The following is a 15,310-nucleotide window of genomic DNA, read 5'->3' as shown; positions in this document are numbered from 1 at the left end:
AATACAAACTGCGAATGACTATTTAGTCATACTTAATGGCCTAGTAATTATTAGGCTCAAGAAAAGCTCAAAATTTCCCGGATTTGTATTGTTTTATGTTGGAGAACTTGGGGTCTTAACCCTGACGGACGTCGCTTCTTAAAGGGACAACGCATGTACATACAAACTCTTCTACACTCACACGTCGGCTCAGTGAAACTGCTCATGGCAATTGTTGGCTTTTATTGATGCGTAGACTGTCTTGTTTTACCTTGTTTTGTCGCCGGTCTTTTGGTCGTCGGTCTTTTTTTGTCGTCGGTCTTTTGGTCGCCGGTCTTTTGGTCGCCCATTGTGGCGGTTGGGGCGACCAAAAGACCGGCGACCAAAAGACGGCGACCAAAAGACGGCGACCAAAAGACGGCGACCAAAAGACCGGCGACCAATGGACCGCACACGTTGAATTTGATGGCTCACGTTTGGGAAAGGGAAGGAGACAACAAAATGTCGACGCCATACGTGTTGACGCATTACGCAGATGTTGTATACGGGGATGTCAAGACTCATTTTTGTCATCTGCCCCGATTCGTGAATTGACACTTTTTTTAAGGCTTAGTTTAAGATAATGTATTCTTGCGTTGGTGCGTGTTTGGATTTTCTTGATGTTCCCAAGGAAAAGTCGGGCTCTCCTGCTGCACCCCCGCCATCACGTTGAAATTCAAATAAATCAAATAAAAAGTAGTATTTGCATAATTGTGCCGGAAGACAAAGCAACAGATGCCAGGAAAACATCAGCTCGCTGAGGGAGGTCACAACATGAATTGTTTTGAATCCCCCACGGGGAAATTTGCCTCATTATTGCCGCTCGGCTCAATAGCAGAACATTCATATGCCATTTTTTTCTTCTTTTTGGAGTAAGATGATTATTTGTATTTCAAGTTTTTCAAAGATTTGAAGTGCAGTCATTTAGCTTATCTTCAGACGACATAAAATAAGGAAACGTATCGGGCTGAAATGAATGAACAGAAACCCAACTCTTAACACTAAAGCTGGATGTTATATTGCAGTGCTTCAAGATGATAAATAATAATACAAAGTGTACTTGAATTTAATACAAATCACTTGAAAAGCCACTTTTCATCCGAAATCAATGTCCACAAATAATGAATAAAGGCCTTTCTTGACATGGCTCTTCAATAAAAGTCGGGAAACACTGCAAAAATGTATGAAGTGTCTGTGAGATGCATTTTTATCATTATGATTCTTATTCAAGGGATTTAGCTTATTAGTCCGGGAAATCCGATACTTTCAATGTCGTTGTACCGAGACAAAAAAATATTCTTTCCTACCTATTTGGTCTGTGGTGAGCACAGAATTATATCAAGTGGATCTTTTCCAGGCTGACCATCGATTTAAGGATCATTTTTCCAACACTATTGAAATATTAGGGCCATTTAAAGTTTAATTAAAGAGCAAATCCGCCATCACGCGCCTTTATCGCTCATATTAAGAATGGTAACCCCTTTGCAATTTTAGCAACGTTAATACCAATTCCCGGCTACTCTCTACTTTCTACCTCGTATGCGTCGAAAATGATGATTTATTAAAAACGTGTCAGGACATTGCTTAATGTAAGCCACGATAGCAGACGTTTGAATCCGATGCTCTGGAAAACGAGATGACTTGCTAGCAGGGCTTTCACTTTGGATGAAAAAAAAAATGGGTTAAGATGGAAAATCCAATTGCACAAGTACTCGGAATGAAAAAGCGAATTTCTGAATGGCTTATGTAAATTCTAAGTGGAGGCAGACGAGTGCGAATTGTACGCACGCAAAGCTGTCATTTTGCACATTCTCTTTTAAATCCCTCATTTTCCAATAATGTCAGTTAATGACATTTGTTGACAAAAGCATGTCTCTCTCTCATACTCTCTCTCTCTCTCTCTCTCTCTCTCTCTCTCTCTCTCTCTCGTTCTCTCTCGCTCTCTCTCTCACGTCTTCAACGCATTAAATTAGCTGTCGGTGGAAGCGGGAGATAAATGTCAGCGCGCGAGGGGGAAAATCCAGAGCTGATTTTTGCCAGGTTGAAAAGCGCGCTCCGACAAAAGAGACGACCGGACGGACAGCAGATTGATTGATTGATGGACGGCGGCGGTTGCGCTCGACCTCCCCGGAGGAGCCCGCTTTAATATTAATGGCGTTCGGGGCATTTGAAGGTGGAGGTTACGCAAGTCCGAGGCCATAAAGCCAACCTATGTCGTTCTTTGCCTCCATTTTAAATGGCGGGCGTCATCTTGGCCGGGCCCCGCGGGTCCCGTTAGTCCCCGACTCGGGCCACGCCGGAGTTTCCACTTTTGCGATAATCAGCAACCAGTCGGGAGGTGCCCGCCATCCAATCTTTCGGCGTACTGGACGAACACTTCTTTGTTTACTTTCAAACTCGGCCTGTAAACAAACACGAGTTGTATCGTGCACAAACTGCGTGCTATCCTGGAACATTTGAATATTGCTCTCGTCTCATGCTCTTCAGCGTTGAGAAGTTGCCAATTGCAAGCGTGGAGACTGAATGGGAGGAAGGCAGCCATGACAGCCAGAATGCAGCCAGTGAGCACGATATTCCCAAAGAAAAAGGCAATATAGCCGATTCCATTCAATGCTTAAATTGTCCACGTGATGTTTGTTTGCCTGCCAAATTCAAATGGGATTTGCTCCAGCTCCCCTTCACGACTATAAGCCAAAACCATGCAGGAAATATGAGGAGTCCCCTTTTCCATCAACAACTACTCTTGATGGAATAATGATTACTACCATTAAATCATTATTAGTCATATTTAATTAAAACTGGAAGATATCGTTCACAGAACTGATTACAACTTGCAAGGAGAATACCCTCATGACGCGCCTTCGTTCCTGAGCATTCTGACGTGCAGTCTCCTCTTCTCTGTATTTAGTCGCACATAAGTGAAAACATTTAATGTAATCTGATTCAAAACAATTGCATAAGGTAACCGAATAGCACCCTTGAGGTCAAAAACAACTGCTCGTATTAGATCGAAACCAAAACACCTGCGTAAGAATTTGCAGTGTAAGCATAATAATTTCTTTATAAGGTAAACTGCCGGTGTCCCAGTCAAAGCAATTTATGAGTCCTTCGTAGATCTTCATTGCGAACTTGCATCTGGGTGTGTCTGGGTTGCATCGAGGTGTATCTCCCAGTAAACAGTCCTTGGAGGGTGAGGTGTTACGTCAACAAGCTGGAGCCAGCCTTCCTGGAGGGTGACCTCGAGTTTGCCCCAGTCTCAAATTAAAGACACTCTTACACAAAAGTCATTCAAATGCATACATCTATAATATTATCCAGAATAACCCCAACAAACCAGTTGATCCACAATGCTATCTTTTATTTTGTATAGTGGAGATGTGACTGTTTTTTTTATTTAAAGAGGTGTTGACAAATGTTTTTTATTCATTCATTTTCTGAAGCACTTTTATCTCCATTCAGGAGGACAAAATTGCCCGTTGCGCATTTCTCGATACGCTTGAGGTGCACCAGACGACTGGGGAGATAATTGGCTTCAATGACTTGGACGGAATCAATTCATCAACATATTGCTCTCAGTCAACATTTTTAATCGACCAATATAGAAGGTAAGCAGATCCGTTGAGGGACGACGACCCGATTCGACGATACATCATGCGATATTACGTGGCGCCATTCTCTTGCCGCATTTAACGAGAGCGCGGGGGAATGTTAATGTATAATACAAATCTTACGTTCGAGAGAGATTAAATCAAATTAGTGTGGCATTTTCATTCCAAGTGGCCATGTTTACGTAGCCACGGAGACCGGCAAAAATACACGGACAAAGGTGTTTTTTTGTGTGTGTGTCATCTTGGAAGCTTTTTGATATAAATAACAAAGTCATGATTCTTTCCGTCTCTTTTTTAATGAGACCAGAGGGATGCAGAAAGGTTAGCCACACATGACTGTAAAGCAAATTAGCTACTGCTCATTATTTTCTTTAAAAACAAATCAAAATGGGAAAAATTCATCACCCTTTTTTTTCTTGATGACAGATGAGCGGATGTTTTTTCTCCCCTTGACATAGAGTTCACATGCAGATAAAAATTAATGAAGAATGATATTCAAACTGACAATAACAATTATTCTTATTGAAGGCCACATCAGCAATGTTTTGATCACCGTGCATTATTATTAAAGACAGTTGAATGCATCTATATTATTATTCATATATTTATTTATTTATTTATTTATGTCTAAAATGTCTTTTGCTGTGTCTGTATTCTCACCCTCTTGCTACTGTGACAATGAAATTTCCCGAATAAGGGATGAAAGTTATCTAAACTAACCTAACCTAATCTAATCTAACCTAACCTAACCTAACCTAACCTAACCTAACCTAACCTAACCTAACCTAACCTAACCTAACCTAACCTAACCTAACCTAACCTAATCTAACCTACCTAATCTAACCTAACCTAACGTAATCTAATCAAATCTAACCTAACCTAACCTAACCTAACCTAACCTAACCTAACCTAACCTAACCTAACCTAACCTAACCTAACCTAACCTAACCTAACCTAACCTAACCTAACCTAACCTAATCTAATCTAATCTAATCTAATCTAATCTAATCTAATCTAATCTAATCTAATCTAAGCAAATCTAAGCAAATCTAAGCAAATCTAAGCAAATCTAAGCAAATCTAAGCAAATCTAAGCAAATCTAAGCTAATCTAACCTAATCTAATCTAATCTAATCTAATCTAATCTAATCTAATCTAATCTAATCTAATCTAATCTAATCTAATCTAATCTAATCTAATCTAATCTAACCTAATCTAATCTGTGTGTCAAAAATAGACTTTACTCCACAGGCTAATGAAATATTCGATCTGGAAACCCAAAAAATCTGACTTGCAGAGTTGTTTTTGAAAGGACGGAGCAGAATGTCTGACCTTTCAGTAAATGAAGTCCATCGTGTAAAGTAAATCCGCCATATTTTTCCCAAGGGAATTCAACTGACCTATACGTCAAATTACAACGACGCATCGTCTCGCCATATTTATTTTGAGGTCTAAAACGATGAGTGGATTTGGGGGGGGGAACTTTGAGAGAAAAAAACGGGGATTACAACTTTGCCATATTTCAAGCAAGGGAGGCCAAACGAGCAGGATAAAGACAGAGGCGAGGCAGCTTGGAAATCAAGAGAACAAGCAGAAAAAGGTTTAAAAGTGACTGCCTTTGCCCGCCTGGCAAGTCCAGATAGCCAGACTTCCCACGGAAGCCTTTGCTCTCGTGTTTTTGCAGCAGTGAGAGCCGGCTGTTTTTGCTCGCCATTCTCTCCCGTTCCCGTTCGTCTTTCTTCCCACCGGACGGACTTTAATGTTTCAAATTCCAACGGCGCTGAGCAAAACGGGACGTATTTAATGGAAAGAAAAGATTATGGCAGATTAGCATTTTAATTGAAGCGTTACGTGACAAAATACTGTATTTCCCAGACTTTAAATCGACGTTTTTCATGGATCAGCCCTCAAGTAATCTTCAAGAGCAATTTGTATAGATCCCCCTCCTCCTGACCACCGAGAACCTTTATAATATTCTTTTATTATAAGGTGACATTTGACCGGCAATGGTCGCCCGTCGTAAAATGGCCATTTTCTGCAAAAGAAAATGACTAAATTCAAAAGATGAGACAGGCCATACAACTCTGAAAAACCTTTGGGCAAACTACGGCCCACGGGCCATATGCGGCCTGTTATGCATTTTAATCCGGCCCGCCGACGTTGTCCAAATTATTATATATATATGTATATATATTTTTGTTTTTTATGCGGTCAAAATACAGGAAATCATTGGATGACCTGCATGAGCAATTCTGCCGTCGGTTTTGTGATTTTGGAAAAATTGACAGCTGGTGTCATGTCCTTTCTCACAAGACCCAGAAACGGTTCCACAGGAGTTGCAGTTGGAACGGATTGATCTCCAATGTGACAAGTTCAACTCCCTCAAAGTCTCTGAGTTTTAGGCTTCATGTTCAAATTTCCAAACATCCAGAAGATGGCACAGAGGATTCTGGTGTTATTTGGCTCTACATATGTGTGTGAACAGACCTTTAGTCTGATGAAAACCAAGAAAGCACCCCATAAATCCCAGATGAGTGATGAGTATGTTCATACTTTAGTCATTTTTTTTCTGTTTGTGTTTCATATGTACTGTTAACGGATGCAGTTTTTATTTTTTATATGTATCATATCTTGTGCTGACCCGGCCTGCCTGTCAAATTTTTAAAGTCAATGTGGCCCCCGGGCCGAAAAATTTGCCCAACCCTGGGTTAAACCAATAAATGGGCCATTGTAGAAAGAACGTGTTGTACTTGGTGGGACAGCAATTCTAAATTAGGCCCAAAAAAGGAGTAACACCGAAGGTAAAGCAAAGCCGGTAGATTGGCCTGTCTGCTTCCATCGGCTCTGTAATTTCGTTCACAACAAACAGTAGTTTGTCACCTCTGCTCAGGGACAAAGTCAACTGATTAACAAAAAGAGTGTGTGTGTGTGTGTGTGTAGGGGGGGTTACAGCATGCTACGTGGACAAAATGGACCACCCCGAATCAATTCAGGCTCAGTACATTTTCCAATATGTGCAAGCACTCGTTTCGTGTAGTGCTCGTTGCACGGCAATAAGATGATGGCAAAGAGGAAAGCCGCTCCAGCACCCCCACCTCACAGGGATCAATTAATCTGTGTAAACCAACAGCTGCGAGCGAGAACTGATCAATAGCGGCCGGAGAAAGCCGGGGGGGACGGCGGGCCCACGTGACCCCGTTGAGGACAGATAAAGGTTAGATAGATAGAGTTGCGCCTGATTGACTGCCGCAATTATTTACGGGTTTACTTTATTTTAAACTAACGTCGGGCAGCGGAGCAAAGTCGGGCTGCTTGTTGTGCTGAGGTTTATGGACTAATAATGACTTCATCTCCTCGTGCTGGCGGCAAACTGCGTCGTGATGGAGGGAGTCTGCAATTGGCAACGTTTTAGATGGCGGGAGGAAAAACGTCCGTTGGATCGGGCATCCCGTTCGGGGCTTGTTCGTACCGTACGATTAAAGAGCGTGGAACGGAGGACGCTAATTCAATGTCAAATCGGTCTCCGCTCACGAAAAATCCAAGTTACGGAACCCCCTTCTGGAACCGATGCGTTTCGTTAATAGAGGCGCCAGTGTACGAGGTGGGCAAGACTTTGGGATAATCTTTTATCAATGTTCCTTTCGATGGAATATCGCCTTGGAGCAGGCGGTTGGTTGACCCGTTGGACTCCAGCGGGCATTTTTTGGTGCTGAAAAACAAAAGGTCAAAGGTTGGCCAACTAAATGACACGCTGACTGCTTTGTAATGATTTTTTTTTTTCCCGTCGAGCCGGCATACGACGGACTTGGCACGACGTCGCGTTGTCAATTGGCACAAAGCGCGAAACTTTCGAGTGCCGGAGCGCCCGAATTTGATGGAATTGCCACGGCGCCCGCACAATCGCCGGGTAGCAATCATTCCATTTGTCCTCCGATGTCACCGGGTGACAATTGGAGAAGCGAACGTCAATTGGACCAAAGATTTGGCGGCTAGGAAGCTTCTCAAACTGCAGTCAGAGACAGAAAAACTTTTTGGGCTGACGTCCATTTTCCAGGAACGTTTGAATGTCAATGGCACGCTTACAAAAACGGCAATTATTACGCTCAAGGCCCCCCCAAAAAAACAATTATATCTGTAAAATGATGGGAAAATAATAATTGACTGCGGACCGATAAATATAGGTGTATGTGAGCGCAGTCTATGTCCCCCCCAAAAATGCATCCAGACCGAACAATACTTGAATCCGGGCAAAAAATGCGGTTAGTGAGAATGTGGCATTTTTATAGTTTCCTACAGTCACACTTCCTGTCTGATGATAGTAAGACAATTTGGAGCAATGCAACTTTCGGGGCTGTGCGTGTCTTGCCTCAAACCTGGCAGAAAATAATCTATTTGAGGGAACCTGGTCAAGCAAGCCCTTTGGCAAGGAGATAGACAAAGTCAGAAAAAAAGAAGAAATAAAATCAAAGCTAGGCATCCATTCGACTTCCAAGTATTGACAAATGCCAGCCTGCCCCGACTCAACTTTTTAATTAATTCTCTCCGTCACGGCGGTAAACAAAAAGCACGGCTGAGCCCAACCAGCTTGTCGTCTCTTCGTGAAGACCGGTTACATTTTTCATTGATGCTGCGCCATGATTTGCAAATAAATGAGTCCTACGCTTAAATATCATATCTGATAAGGCCAGGGGAATTTTCCAATACAAATGACATTTGAATATATCCTTAGTATTTTTCCCCATCACGTGCTTGACCCATTTTTTTTGTTTCTTTTTAAGAAATAGCCCCCTAGGTCCGACCTCATTCCAGAAAAAGACTTTTGAGGAAGTGCAACCTCGGGAGAGAGGCTCCCCCGAGGCTAAACATCAAAGACGGCCTACGGCGCTCGCGCTAATTAATACTAGTAGTGTACGTTCAACCAAGTAGCGTCTCGTATTTTCATTGTTTGTCTTCATCGAAATCCGCAGATCTTGCAAAAACGAAAGAACGTAAATTTCACCTGGGAGTAGGACTAAGTAGCCTCTTGTCGAAAGAATTGTCGACAAAATGATGCGAGGGGTACTTTTGCCATTTTGCAAGTTACCGAACTGCAAAGCAAAATTGAAACGTAGGATCGGAATGAGCATCCAGCAGGATGTCATCCGACAAAAGCTTGTTAGCCCAGCAATTGAGATCTGTCCATTTTGGTGACAAAAAAAAGCACGCAGCCACCAGCGACTTGTCCCATTTTTTTTAAATCTTGCTTGTCTCTTCAAGCTTAATTTATTGCGCCGCCTCCAATCAATCAAATATCAAAACACTAGATTTGCGATTCATGATTGCCATTCCACGTGCCTTGAAAGTTTGTTGCCTGGATCGCCTGACCAAACACGTCACGGAATAAAAACATTGTACTACAGACATATACAGAAATATATACACATACACATTTAGTATGTGTTTATATGTATATGTCATATACATACACATCGACTTTTGAGTCTTTTTTTTCTGCAAATTCTCCCTCAATATATTCCCTTTGCCTGAGGCAATATGTCAAAGAAAACAAGGTCTATAATCTTCATTTGAATTTGATCCTAAAACAGAAAGTCGGCATTTACTATGTCAGGTCTCACAAAATCATGCCACGGGTCCGATTTGGCCCCCGGGCCGCCACTTTGACACCTGTTCTCGGGCAGGCCGGCTCCACCAACGAGGTGGGCCCCTATCTTTTATTTTATCCCCCCCAAGAGCTGGCAAGCCACTATTTATTCACGGCACCCTCTTTGAACGCGCAGGATGGCGATTTAATTAAAGACCGTGTTTTCAGTGGGAAAACTTGTCAGCAGTCAACGTCAAGTCAGTAAGGGGTGATGACTTGAAAGGGCGGCCCATGGCCTGGCCGCCATATTTTCAAGACCCGGGGCACATTTGCAACGTCTTCAAGTGAAGCGAGCATGTACACGGAAAGCAATCAAAGGAGAAGAGCGGTTTGAACAAAGAGGCGGCCCCACTGATGAAATATTGGGAAAGAAAAGACCGGCATTAACGTCTTCTTTCTTCATTCACATTCTACAAAATGTTAGCCTTGTTTCTGTTTTTATTTTATTTTATGTCTTCTCCCTTTTCTTGTCCTCTCTGCTCGCTCTGTAGAATTTTTTTTTCTCCTCACAATTTAACCCATTTTCTAACTGGTGCGTGGACTCATGTCTCCCTCCGCCCGTAGGAGCGTTCTTACGTCACATTCTGGATTGAAAACCACGTGCTGCCATTCACGACACTGAAAGAGATGCACTGTGGTGGGGCTTTTTTGGGGGGGGCTTTGCTCCATGCATATTTGGGATCATTTGGCATAATTGCTTCTGCTTTTGAAAGCAATCTCAGTAGAAATATTATTTTTCCCTGAAGCTCAGCTCTAATAAACATTGTCAAAGTGGTGCTTTGACAAAACCAAGTGGCAACAAGTTAAAGACAGATTGGAACTTTCCCACAGAGTGAATTGCAGTGTCTGACATGGTGCAAAAAAATCCAAAATGTCACCATCATCTGCAAATAATCCTTAAAAACAATGCCTGTTTCATTTCTTTTTTTTCCAGGATTTGGGTGAGCTAAAAGGGGCGGGGCCAGAAACACACCTGACGGCACTAATGAAGGTAGTTAAGGACTCCTGTCAGTATCCAACTATATTGTTTCTCCTAAAAAGCCCAAGTTTTGCTCCTGTTTAATACATGCATTGCTTCAAATGAATCACAGTTAGGCTTTAAGCGCAGATTATCGATACGCGTGGCACCGGAAACACAACGGAAAGATGTGGAAATGAGAAAATGCCAGCGTGTCAATAGGTAAGAAGACCCTTTTTTATTTTTTTGGGGTCGAGGTCCTCTTTTGTGTTGCCCGTTGAATGGAAAGCTAATTGCGGAATGGGCCCTACGCCCAGGCAGCCCTATTAGCCCTGTGAAATTGGACCATTATGTCATCCCCACATTGCATTTGCTGCAAATCCCCCTCGCCGTTTCTTTTTTTTTTCTTTCTGGTTTCCTTCCGCTGGTGTTGCCTCTTATCTCCCCCTCATTAGCGCGTCCTCCCATCTCATCCGTGCAAATGTATGCCTTCAATTACAGCGCCCGCTTCTGCTTTATCAGCGCACATTTCCCTGCGCATGAAATGAGCACAAACAATGAGAAATCATGCTGTTTCCTTTTTTTTCTTCTGCTTTGGCTCTTTTTATTTTCTATTTGTCTGCAAATCTGATACAACAACAGAAAAGCCTTCAGGCATCCCGTGGCAATATTTAATTGGAAGCACACCAATGCCTTCTTTATTGTTGCTATTTTTCCCTTGACAGACCAAGTCACCCTCTGCTCCACTTTAACAACCTTCGGTATGGCCGTTGCCGAGGCACGACGACGTCGACGTGGCGATGACGTCGACCGTCTGGCGGTAGCTTTTCTCGGATGAGCGAATGCGGGACTTGGGCAAAACACGGTAAGACGTACGCATCCGCTCCAGTCTTGAAACGGTGAAGTGAAGGTAGAAAATGCAGAAAAACAAAAACACGGACTATAAAAGGAGGAGTGCTAGGTCAGGATTTCACTGCATATTAATCTAGTTATCTTGAAGATGCAGCAATAAAGATCCGTTCTTCTACTCAATATTGGCGAGGCGGACTCCACGCGGTCGGGCTCCAACTCCTCCGTGTCGTAGCTCAATGAAAATGCTGACATTGCATAAAAGTCCAGCTCATACTGTGCAATAAAAAAAGATTGAATGAGCCTATTTTGTAACTTTAGTTGAAGTTAGATTTTTTTTTAATGGTAAATGACACGCAACATCATGAAAATGTTGAAGTTCGGCTTAAAATGATTTCTTGGAGCGCCTGATGACATCTTTCCTGACTCAGACTTTCCCAAAAAATAAAAATATATTTGCAATGTCCGACAACTTGTGGATTGATAGGAAATGGTCTGTGCCTACGAAAGTGGCTGCAAAACAAAAAGCACAAATTTCATGGAACAAAAGCCAACGAGATGGCCTCCGATTTTTTTTCCTCGCCAAATATTTTCAGTGTTTTGACCCTAATTTGACACCTCAGACTGTTAACGAGAAATGGGTTTCTGTCAGCAACAAGACAAGATGGTAGGCAGCGCCGAGGTCGACTTGCCGCAGAATGCTCCGTGTGTGGTCGTTTGGTCGCCGGTCTTTTGGTCGCCCGGACCCAAACAACGGGCGACCAAAAGACCGGCGATAAAACAAGGTAAAACAACACGGTCTACGCATCAATAAAAGCCAACAATGGCCATGAGCAGTTTCACTGAGCCGACGTGCGAGTGTAGAAGAGCATGCGTTGTCCCTTTTAAGAAGCGACGTCATTAAGGGTCTTAACAAGTTCTCCAACAAAACACAATAAAAGTATGGGAAATTTGGAGCTTTTCTTTAGCCTAATAATTAATAGGGCATTAAGTATGACTAAATAATAATTCGCAGTGTGTATTTAGGGAATTTGAGCAACGATTTAAATGGTCATTATCACTCACCTTCCGGGCGACCAAAAGACCGGCGACCAAACAACCGAGTACCAAATGCTCACCCCGCAAGTGCTTAAACCAGACGCCCCCCCACCCCGCGACGTCCGTCGTCTCCCAAGGGTCCCGAGGGCCAACTTTTGCGCCGGGGGCCGACGACAGATCGGCTTTCCGACGTAGCGGCGGGCGGCCACGGGCCGGTTCCCGCGGCTCCCCGAGATAGAGCCTATTTGAAATGGGCCGTAAGTTCCATCGGGTTATTCAAAACGCTGTTTCTCTCAAAGTCTGATTAGACTCAAGTTATTGGAGAATTGCCTCTAACCTTAGCCTTGACCTCCGCGCACAAGAAGAGACGCACGTGTAAAATTGCGATAACGGCGCTCCGCTCCGGAAGGCTGCGGCGTGGACGGCTTTAATCAGTATTGGGGAAACTTTCTCATTTTGTTTTGGGTTCTTTCCCAGCTTGGGGCAGGTTTTGGGGCCGTCTTTGCCCAGCCCCCCCTCGCCTCGCCTGGAAATGATCCAACCAAAGAAGTCAACGGAAGGATTAAATACAAGTGAGTGTTCCATTATCACAGCTGGTCCAGAAGAGCGCACGCTGGCAAGTCAGTGCAATTTGCGGCCAATAAACGAAGCGAGCCTCACAAACTGGGGAAAACAAAAGCGAACGGCTTTAAGCTGCGAGATCGCAAGGTCGCCAATTGCAACAAGCAACTCATCCTGCGAAAAGCCTCATCTCCAAATTGCACAACGTCATCTCCTCATAAAATGTCCCCCCCGGGTCGTATTTTATATCCTTCCGAGTTTGGTCCGGCGTGACCAGAAGAGGTGAAACTCTGTAAAAACGTGAGGCACGCCACCTCGGAGAGAAGAAAAACGAGAATTTGAGAACGGATGTCTGGTGTAAGTGGGAGATTTGACAAGGTGACGCGAGATGGCCAGACCAGAGAAATAAAAGCAATGCGGGACAAGTTTCCCAAAGTGCAATTCATCACGGTGGCAGCCCGGAAACCGGCGTGACATTGCCGCAACTCTACAACATCATTTTCTTCTGTGGCTCCCACCAGCTTTCTTTTGGATCCATTTGGCTCGGCCGGCGAGGAGCATGTCAGAAAAGATCCGCCGGTGTTCGGAGAAGCCGGACGAATTAGGACCTTCAATCACTTTGGCTCGTTAACGCCGCCGCCGTCGCCCGCGGTCGGCCCTGAAAACAAGCCTGGTGTCCTCTGCGGCTCGGCCACGCGTGCGCCGCATTTGCTGGATGGAGAGAGACGCGCTGGTTCTTTTCTTGGCCTTTTTTCAAGAAGGTAAAAGCTCAGAGCTCAAAACTAATTGCTTCCAAAGGGACGGGGGATGAAAATGTCCCTCCGTCCATCCATTTTCAAAAGTGTTTGCTATAATTTGGATGGATGGCTTTTGCTCTATCAAACAAAATGTACACTGAATTTCATGCTAACCACAGTGACGCTGACATTACTGCTCTTAAAAAAAAAAAAAAATGACTCCTCCCAATAACTTGTCTCTAGTTTCTGGTATAAAATATCTCCTCTTACTTAAAAAAAAGCAATTTCAAAAAGATTGAAAAGCCATTTTTTAGCTGTTCCATTACATTCAAGTCTATAAGACAATTTATAGTTTTTAACCACAATGACGCTGACATTACTGCTCTTAAAAAAATAATCACTCCTCCCAATAACTTGTCTCTAGTTTCTGGTATAAAATATCTCCTCTTACTTAAAAAAAAGCTATTTCAAAAAGATTGAAGATTTTTAGCTGTTCCATTGCATTCAAGTCTATAAGACCATTTATAGTTTTTTAATATTTTTATTTTGTCCTGCAATTAGGTTGTGTCTCCCGCCTGGTGCCCACAGTTGGCCGGGATAGGCTACGGCACCCCTTTGTGAGCCTCAGGTCAAGAACAATGGAAAAGACAGATAAAAAACAGATTTTTACTCATTTTTCAAGTGGCCATTTTTCCGGTATTTTTTGGGGAAATGGGTTGAATTCTAATAATAATGGGTTTGAGTTTTGAAAAGCAGCAAAGTAAAGCCATCTTAATCTCTTCGCAGATGGCAATATGAGTAATATCCACCCGCGGTAGATTTCCCAATTACGCCAGCGGTCTTTTCACCGCTCTTCTGAGTTGGCAAAAGTAATCTGGTAATAAAAAGGAGTCTCAATGCAAAGCTTTTTGTAAGAGTTCACTTACCTTTTTCGCAGCAGCTGCATTTGTGCACCACCTTTCCCCCCAACCTGCACTCTAAGTGCTTTATAATGTTCCTCCATCTCAGCATTTACACCCACACACACGTATGCAACACGCACGTTCACTGGCCGATGACGTCGTCCGTCCGCCACGACGCCGACCCGTTGATCGGGCACGATTCCGGATTCATAATTCTCCCAGAGGAGAATTCAGGTGCCGTCGGATGAGCTGTTAAAATCAAATCATATAGGCTCGCAGAAAAGCCATTTTCTTGGCAGTCCTCCCGATATTGGGATAGTTAGCCTCATTTCTTTCCCTGGATTATTTCGACTTGCGCAAGTACACGTTGGCTGAATCCCGGCCATCTTTTCAGAATGGCTAAAGCGCACTTACAGTGCACTTGAGCTTTTGTGTGGGCATCACGGATCAAGAGGCATCCAATGAATATCTGGCAGACAGATAAGTGCAAAAATTTTATGAAAATGATTGATTAGGCCTTTGTTATGAAGTTCCACCGGAGGCTTTTCGTAAATGGAGGTGCCGCTGTATTTGAATTGTGATTGGATTGGATTGGATTGGATTGGATTGGATAACTTTATTCATCCCGTATTCGGGAAATTTCGTTGTTCCAGTGGCAAGAGGGTGAGGATGCAGGAATAGGAAAGGCATTTTAGACATAAGTAGATAGGTAATAAGTAGGTCAAGAAATAAATACATGAATAAATATATAATTAAATAAGCGTGTTGCTTAGCACATATATACATACATACACATAAATGTGATGGCCGTTGTCATAGTAATTGAATCGTATCGGCATTAAGGCGTGTGCGGTCGATTGGTCGCCAGTCTTTTGGTCACCCGGACCGCGACAACGGGCGACCAAAAGACCGGTGACCAAAAGACCGGCGACCAAAAGACTGACAACCAAAAGACCGGCGACAAAACAAGGTAAAACAACACGGTCTACGCATCAATAA

At 43.3% G+C, this 15,310-nt stretch overlaps 1 long non-coding RNA gene across 1 annotated transcript; it reads left to right on the top strand.

The window, feature by feature from the left end:
* Window positions 1-10,244: 10,244 nt before the first annotated feature.
* On the top strand, window positions 10,245-13,097 carry LOC144082656 (uncharacterized). Its single transcript, XR_013303292.1, has 3 exons — window positions 10,245-10,707; window positions 10,950-11,089; window positions 12,589-13,097. It is a non-coding gene; the product is annotated as an uncharacterized LOC144082656 (long non-coding RNA).
* The last annotated feature ends 2,213 nt before the right edge of the window (window positions 13,098-15,310 follow it).

The sequence above is a fragment of the Stigmatopora argus genome, chromosome 9 (assembly GCF_051989625.1).
Source record: "Stigmatopora argus isolate UIUO_Sarg chromosome 9, RoL_Sarg_1.0, whole genome shotgun sequence".
Lineage (NCBI taxonomy): Eukaryota > Metazoa > Chordata > Actinopteri > Syngnathiformes > Syngnathidae > Stigmatopora > Stigmatopora argus.
The sequence above is the reverse complement of the archived record's forward strand: the minus strand, read 5'-3'. Positions and strand labels throughout refer to the sequence as shown.